An 8569-nucleotide genomic window follows, 5' to 3' on the forward strand; every position below is an offset into this window, starting at 1 on the left:
TCAGGCGTTCCACCGCTCGCCCAACTGGTTCTGGCTCAATCTGTCTGTCATCGCTCCCTTAGCGGTTCCCATTATCAGCTCCTTTACTGTCTCGAACCTTCACACTGCCCCACTTCATATTCACAAATGAATGTGAGTATTGAAGTATGTGAAGTAAAGTTAGTATGTGAAGTATTGAATGTGAGGAACAAGCCTGTTCGTGTGCTGTAATATTCAACATTCTCTGTTGCCTGTTTAGAAGAATGAGAGGAGATCTCAGGGAAACACAAAATTCTTTCAGGGGTCAACAGGCAGGAGTCAGGGAGGATGTTTCCCCTGTCTGAGGAGTCAAGGGTCAGGGGTCACTGTGTTTGGAACTCTCAGCACCCGTAGGGGTGGAGGGGCTTGGGGGTTCTGAGCCATTCAGTTCACAGAACCATCACCGTACAGCATAACCCATCACCTCTGTGCTAACCTATTTACCCATCTACATTCCTCCCATTAGGTCAGTCTCCCTCTGGGCCTTGCCTATTGAAGTGTCTGTCCAAGTTTCTCTTCAGCACAGACGACTGGAGGCCTGTGACCTGCAGAGGTCGGTGCTGGAGCCGGGTTGTTTGTCATTTCTATTAATGATTTGGATGAGAATGTATGTGACAAAGTTGGTAGTTTGTGAACGACACTGGAATTCATGGTGTAGTGGAGAGGGAAGAGGGTTATTTAAGTTTACAAACGGCCCCTAGGTCAACTGTAGAGGTGGGTACAGTGACAATGTTTTAAAATAAATCTTGACAGGGACGTGGATAAGAAAGTTGGAAAAGAAGAATGGGCAAATGGGACCAGCTCATTAAAGTAAGCTGGTCGGCATGAACAAGTTGGGCCGAAGAACCTCTGTGACCTCCAGTTTAAATCCATTCACTCACCCACGTCCAATCTTAATCCACCCCTTTCCCACACTCGTTTCTGCTGTCTATCTCCCCTATTTATTTTTGCTCAAGGTGAGACGTTAGTTGTCCATCCGCTTTCGTCGGGTCAAACCACTGGAAAGGTTTGTGCCGGCCAGCCGACTGCGCCTGATGCCCAGCGACCTTCCCCAGATCCCCGGGGCCGCGCTGCCCGTGTCTCTCCCCCGATGCACAGGGCCGCGCAGTTCGAGTCTTCCTCCGATTTCCGGGGCCGTGATGCCGGTGACTCCCCCGATCCCCGGGGATTCTCCAATTCTCTGCTTCTCCCCCCCTCCCCAGTCTCTGTCACCCTGGATGTGGAAACGGCGAATCCGTGTATCGAGGTGTCCGAGGAATTGGAAGAGTGTGATATTGGCCGGGACCTGGAGGGATCTCCCTAACACCGGGAAGTGATTCACAGACTGGACTTGTGTGCTGGGATCGGAGGGATTCACATCGGGGAGACATTACTGGGAGGTGGACATGACGGGGAATTTCATCTGGTTTCTGGGAGTCGCCGCAGAGTCTGTGGAGAGGAAGAGTTGGTTCAGTTTGAGTCCGGAGACAGGATTCTGGGTCATCGGGCGGGTTGATGACGTCGCCAAGCAGGTTGATGACGAGACCCAGCAGGATGATGACGTGATCATTGTTTTCACCTCACCTGACCCCCGTCTCGCTGTCGGTCCCATCACCAGGAGGGTGGGAGTTTATCTCAGTTACGAGTCCGGGACAGTTTCATTTTACAACGCGGAGACCAAGTCCCATCTCTACACCTTTACTGGGAATAAATTCCCGGGAAAACTTTATCCTTTCTTCGCGACTGGGGATGAAAATCAGTGGCTCACAATCTGCTCCGTTTCCGCTCCGGGTCTTTGAACGGTTCGAGTCCCGGGACCGGCGTCAGGAGTAAAGTCCCTGTAAATATAAATGTGCGCAGAGTGAAATTAAAACGAGATGAGAACTATCGATCCATTAATTTTAATTTGTTCACCGCATCGGACAACAGAACAGAAACACCGCAGAATAATCTGCAGTCACAGGGTCCCTACTCTCTGGCTGAAACTTTTCCTCCTTACCTCTGTTCAAAAAGATCTCTTCTCAATTTTGAGTCTGTGCCCTTTAGTCTGGATGCCACCCCCCCCCCCACATGATGAAACAACCTGTCCGCATCCACCCTACCTGGTCCTTTCAATGCTCGGTAGGTTTCAATGAGATCCCCCTTCCTATCTGAGATATCAGACCCAAAACATTGTCAAGACTCCAAGTGGGTGTGAGTGTCTCTCTATCCATGAGGGAGAACAAAGAATGTGACCCACACATCAGACCTATCCTCCATATCCGGCTTCCGTCAGATTAGGGAATCGTTCACTGTCTCTTAACTTTTTCAGATGAGTTTCACATGGGATTATATTCCACTCTCCATCATATACAGGCCATTCCATCGGTATTCTTGTATCTATTTCCCTACTTCATAAGCCACCTTCCACCTATTCAACACACTCAGCAACAGTGTCTGACCTCCATGGTTCCTTGTGCGTTTATCCGGTTTCCCTATTATATTCAATCTCTGCTGTTCCTTCCGCTTCAAACACTCCTGTGACAGTCAGTTCCACATCCTTTGCACTAAATTCTTCAGGGATTAATTAAATTCCATCTGGAATTTCATCTCCCCACGTCTCCCCATAAATGGAGGTATCTTCTCCATTTGCACACAATCAAATCCATCATTGATCTTAAATGCCTCCATCTTATCACCCGGAACTCATATCGAAATGAAAATGCACAGCCTGTCCTGTCTTTCCTGTAATCAGTGATTATCTATATCTGAGAGACTGTGGGAGTGGGAATTTTCAACACCTTGTAATGATTTGGATGAAATTCAGGATGTGGAGAGTAAGTCCAAGTCGAATCAGATTTGTGCTTTATTTATTTCAGGAGGAAGCTCGTCGGAACAGGAGGTAGGACAGGCTCTGTACTGAAACCCTGAATGGATTTGTAAAGTAGTTCAGAATTCCAGTTTATCACCAGCAGTTTAATAGATACAGGATTAATGATGATGTCCAGGATTTGTCAGTGACAGATGAGGCCCTACTGGTTGAAAAATTTGATCACCTCTATTTGATGAGCACAATGGGACCCAAAATGTTGGCAAAACTCCACGTGCGGCCTGACTTGTCTCTCATAAAGGCTCAGCATTATCTCCTTGCTTAAGTTATCAATTCCTCTTCAAAGAAAAGCCAACATTGCATTTCCCTTCTTAACACAGACTCAATCTGCGAAATAACCTTCTGGGACTCTTGCTCGAGAACTCTTAAGTCGCCCTGCACCTCTGATGTTTGGATTTTCTCTCCATTTGAATAATAGTCCACATTATTCTTCCATTTGAGCAAAATGCATGATCATACAATTCCCAACACTGTATTCAATCTGCTACAGTTTTTTTTTCCCATTCTTCCAATTTATCTCAGTCCTGCTGCAATGGCATGCAATGACAACTTACCCGTTCACCTACCTTTGCATCATGCACAAGCTTTGCAACAATTGCATTGTTTAAATCGATGGCAAATAATGTGAAATGTAGCGGTCCCAATACTGAGCTCGGAGGAACACCACTAGTCACTGGCAGCCAACCTGAGAATGTCCTTTTTATTCCCACTCGCTGCCTCCTGCCTGTCAGACATTCCTCTGTCCATGGCAGTATCTTTCCCGTAACGCCATAGGATTTTAACTTATTCAGCAGCCTCATGTGCGGCACCTTATCAACGGCCTTCTGAAAATCCATGGAAATGATATCCACAGCCGCTCATTTGTCCATCCTCCTTTTCACTTCCTCACTGACCTCTAACAGGTTTGGCAGGAATGATTTCCTTTGACAGAAACCATGCTGACATTGACTTGTTTTATCATCAGTCTCCAACTACCTCGGAAACTCATCCTCGATAAAAGACCAGAATACTTTCCCAACCACTGAGGTCAGGGTAACTGGCCAATAATTTCCTTCCCTGTTGTCTTGCTCTCTTCGTAATGAGTGCAATTTTCTATTTTCCAGTTCTCCCGGACCATATTCTTGAAATATCATGATGTGTGCATCCATTATTACTTGTGCAGCCTATCTCAGGGCTCTGGAATATAGTCCGTCCGGTCCAGGTGACTTGTCCACCTTAAGACCATTGAGTTTGTCCAGCACGATTTCCTTTGTAATACCATAGGAATTTACTCCTGCTGTGTCTTCCACGGTGAAGACTGATGCAAAGTATTCATTAAGTTCAACTGCATTTCTTAATTCCCCCATTATTAGCAAACCAGCATCATTTTCCAGTGGTCCAATATCAGCTCTCATCTCCATTTCACCTTTTATGTAACTGGAAAAAACTAGTATCCCATGTGTATTATGGACAAGTTTGCTCTCATATTTCATCTTTACCATTCTTATGGCTTTTTCAGTTGCCTCTTGTTGTATTTTAAGAGCATCCCAATAATCGAGCATCGCACTCATTTTTGCATTATATGCCATTTCCTTAGCTTTTACGCAGTCCTTATCTTCTCTTGCCAGCCACGAATGCCTACCCCTGCCATTTGAGAACTTCTTCTGTGGCACATGTCTAGCCTCTACCTTGTATAATATACCCAGATACTTCAGTCACCTCTGTTCAGCCGTCATCCCTGAAGTATTCTCATCCAATTCAACTGGGCAAGCAACTCTTTTTCTTTCTTTTTCAATCTTTTTATTGAATTTCATATATAAAAAGCATAGTAATAAATAGGTTATAAATGCATAAGACTTGAAATTGAATTAATAGTAGGATAACAATATCCTATTAAAATATCAACAGAGAAACATAGTACATTATCAATCAAGTCTACAATAATTATATGAAAAAATAAGAATAATCATCAAAAGAAAAAGAAAAATAATAAAAATGCAGACAAAAATATACTAAAAAAAACTAAACTAAACTAACATGGGAAATAATAACAGTTTATTTGTATATGGTAGTGCCAAAAACTCCGGAACTCCATACCTGAACAAGAATAAGTAAAGAGAAGGTCTGGAAGAGGCCAAATTAATTCATATGAAAATGTCGAATGAACGGTCCCCAAGTTTCTTCAAATTTATTTGATGAGTCAAAAATAGTGCTTCTAATTTTTTCCAAGCTCAGAAAAGAAATAGTTTGAGAGAACCACTGGAACGTGGTAGGAGGATTTACTTTTTTCCAATTTTGTAGTATAGACCTTCTGGCCATTAATGTTACAAAAGCAATCATTCGTCTAATTGAAGGGGAAAACTGATTATCATCCTCATTTGGTATAGCAAAAATTGCAGTAATAAAATGAGGTTGTAAATCAATATTCCAAATTGAGGAAATGGTAGCAAATATGTCCTTCCAATAGTTATGTAAAGTGGGACATGACCAAAACATATGGGTCAATGAAGCCACATCTGAATGATATCTGTCACATTGAGGGTTAATATGAGAACAGAATCGAGCAAGCTTATCTTTAGACATATGAGCTCTATGTACAATTTTAAATTGTATTAAAGCATGTTTAGCACATATAGAAGAAGAATTAACCATTTGTAATTTTTTTCCCATTTTTCTATTGATATATTATATTGAAGTTCTTTTTCCCATTCTTGTTTAATTCTACTTGATATTTCTGGTTGTATTTTCATAATCATATTAGAAATAAAAGCCATTAATCCCTTCTGATAGGGATTTAAGGTAAAAATCATACCTAAAAAGTCCATTGAAGTTGAATTGGGGAAGGATGGTAGAATTTTATGCAAAAATTTTCCAATTTGTAAATATCTAAAAAAGTTAGATTTAGGTAACTCAAATGTGTTGGAAAGTTGGTCGAAAGACATCAAACTACCTTCAAAGAAGAGATCACGAAAGCATTTTATACCTTTCCTCTTCCATATCTGTCAAAGAAGGTTTGAAAAAAAAAGTAAAATAGGGCTATCAAGAACAAAGTTTTTCAGAGTAAAAAAATTACGAAATTGAAACCAAATTCGTAATGTATGTTTGACAACAGGGTTGGATACCTGTTTATTGAATTTAACTAAATCGGCAGAAAGAGAAGAACCCAGAATGGAGAATAGAGAACATGCCTTTGCCTCATTGCATTCTAAATTTACCCACTGTGGGCATAATGGTCAATCCAAATCTGATTTCCAATAAATTAAGTTACGAATATTATTCGCCCAATAGTAAAATCTAAAGTTAGGTAGAGCTAAACCACCATCTTTTTTAGATTTTAGTAATTGCCTTTTACTTAACCTAAGATTTTTATTTTGGCACACAAATGAAGAAATTTTTGAATCAATGGTATCAAAAAAAGATTTAGGAATAAAAATTGGTAAAGCTTGAAGTAAATATAAAAATTTCGGTAAAATCATCATTTTAATATCATTAATCCGACCAACTAATGATAAGGATAAGGGAGACCATCTTGTAGTAAGTTGTTGAATTTGATAAAGCATAGGTAGAAAGTTCAATGTAAATAAATCTTGATATTTCTTAGTAATTTTTATACCTAAATAGATAAAGTTATCATCAACAACTTTAAATGGTGTCCTTTCATTCAATAAATTTTGCGTGTTTAACGGGAATAAATCACTCTTATCCAAGTTTAGTTTGTAATCAGAAAAACTACCAAATTGAGCCAACAAAGATAAAATAGCGGGAATAGACCTGTCAGGATCAGAAACATATAACAACAAGTCATCAGCATAAAGTGATAACTTGTATAATTTCTCATTACAGGTAATACCAAAAATATTAGGAGGTTCACGAATAGCAATGGCTAAAGGTTCTAATGCAATATTAAACAATAAAGGACTTAAGGGACAACCTTGTCTCGTACCACGAGATAATTGAAAAAAAGAAGATCTGTAATTATTTGCAAGAACAGAAGCAACAGGTTTATGATGCATTAGTTTGATCCATGATATAAAATTAGGACTAAAATTAAAATATCTCAAAGTGTTAAATAAGTATACCCATTCAACTCTATCAAAGGCTTTTTCAGCATCTAGTGAAATAACACATTCTGGAATTGTGGGTAATGAAGTATAAATTATATTAATCAATTTTCTAATATTAAAAAAAGAATACCGATTCCTAATAAAACCAAGTTTGGTCTTCTGAAATAATCTATGATTATACCTTTTCTAACCTAATGGCTAAAATTTTTGTAAGAATCTTAGAATCTACATTTAATAGTGATATAGGGCGATAAGATGCACATAGTGGGATCCTTAACTTTTTTTAAGAATTAGAGAGATAGTAACTTCATAAAAAGACTGAGTTAATCTCTTCTTAACAAATGCATCATTAAAAATTTCACATAGCCAAGGGGAAAGCAAAGAAGAAAAAGTTTTAAAAAATTCTATAATATAACCATCAGGACCAGGAGCTTTCCCTGAGTTCATTGTCCTATTTCGGCCAGAGAGACAGGAGCATCAAACAAGCTACGATCTTCATATGTCAGTTTGGGAATATTCAAATTGTTAAAAAAAGTTATCCATCATGGACAGATCGCCGTCAAATACTGATTGATATAAAGATTTATAAAAATCTTGAAAAGTGTTATTGATTTCTTTATGATCAGTAGTCAGATTGCCGTCTTGTTTACGAATGTTAATAATTTGTCGCTTAGTTGAAATAGCTTTTAATTGGTTATCTAATAATTTACCAGTTCGATCACTATGGATATAAAATTGGGCCCTGGTCCTAATTAATTGATTCTCAATTGAAGAAGATAATAATAAGCTATGCTCCATTTGAAGCTCAACTCTTTTCTTATAAAGTTCTTTGGTAGGAGTCACGGAATAAATCTTATCAATTTCTTTAATTTTATCCACTAATAAAGCAATATCTAAATATCTTTGTTTTCTTTTACCGACAGAATATGAGATAATTTGTCCACGGATAAAAGCCTTAAAAGAATCCCAAAGTATTCCTCTGTCAATCTCTTCTCTATAGTTTGTTGAAAAAAACAAGTCAATTTGCTGTTTTATGTCGGTGATGAATTCTGGATCTTGAAGTAAAGTAGAGTTAAGTCTCCAAGATCTATTATTATTGGAAAAGTCCGAGATCTTGATAGATAACTTCAAAGGTGCATGACCCGAAATAGCAATAGAATCATATTTACAATCAATAACATCTGTTAATAAACGATGATCAATAAGAAAATAATCAATTCTAGAATAACTGTGATATACATGTGAAAAAAAACGAAAATTCTTTATCTTTAGGGTTCAAAAACCGCCATATTTCAGTAATTCCCGAATCAACCATAAAAGAATTAATAAGTGAGGCTGATCTATTCGGAAGAATTCGAATAGGTTTAGATCTATCCATTGAAGGATTCAAACAACAATTGAAATCTCCACCCATTATCAACATATATTCATTTAGATTAAGAAGGGAAGTAAATAAACGTTTACAAAATTCAGGGCAGTCAAAGTTTGGAGCATAAATATTAACTAGAACCACTTTTCGATTAAAAAGTGAACCAGTTATCAACAAAAATCTGCCCTGTGGATCAGAAATAATTTCATGATGTGTAAACGAAATTGAAGGGTCTATAAAAATAGACACACCCCTAATTTTGACGGTAGAATTCGAGAGGAATTGTTGATC

This window comes from Hypanus sabinus (assembly GCF_030144855.1).
Source record: "Hypanus sabinus isolate sHypSab1 chromosome X2 unlocalized genomic scaffold, sHypSab1.hap1 SUPER_X2_unloc_14, whole genome shotgun sequence".
In the NCBI taxonomy this organism is placed as follows: domain Eukaryota; kingdom Metazoa; phylum Chordata; class Chondrichthyes; order Myliobatiformes; family Dasyatidae; genus Hypanus; species Hypanus sabinus.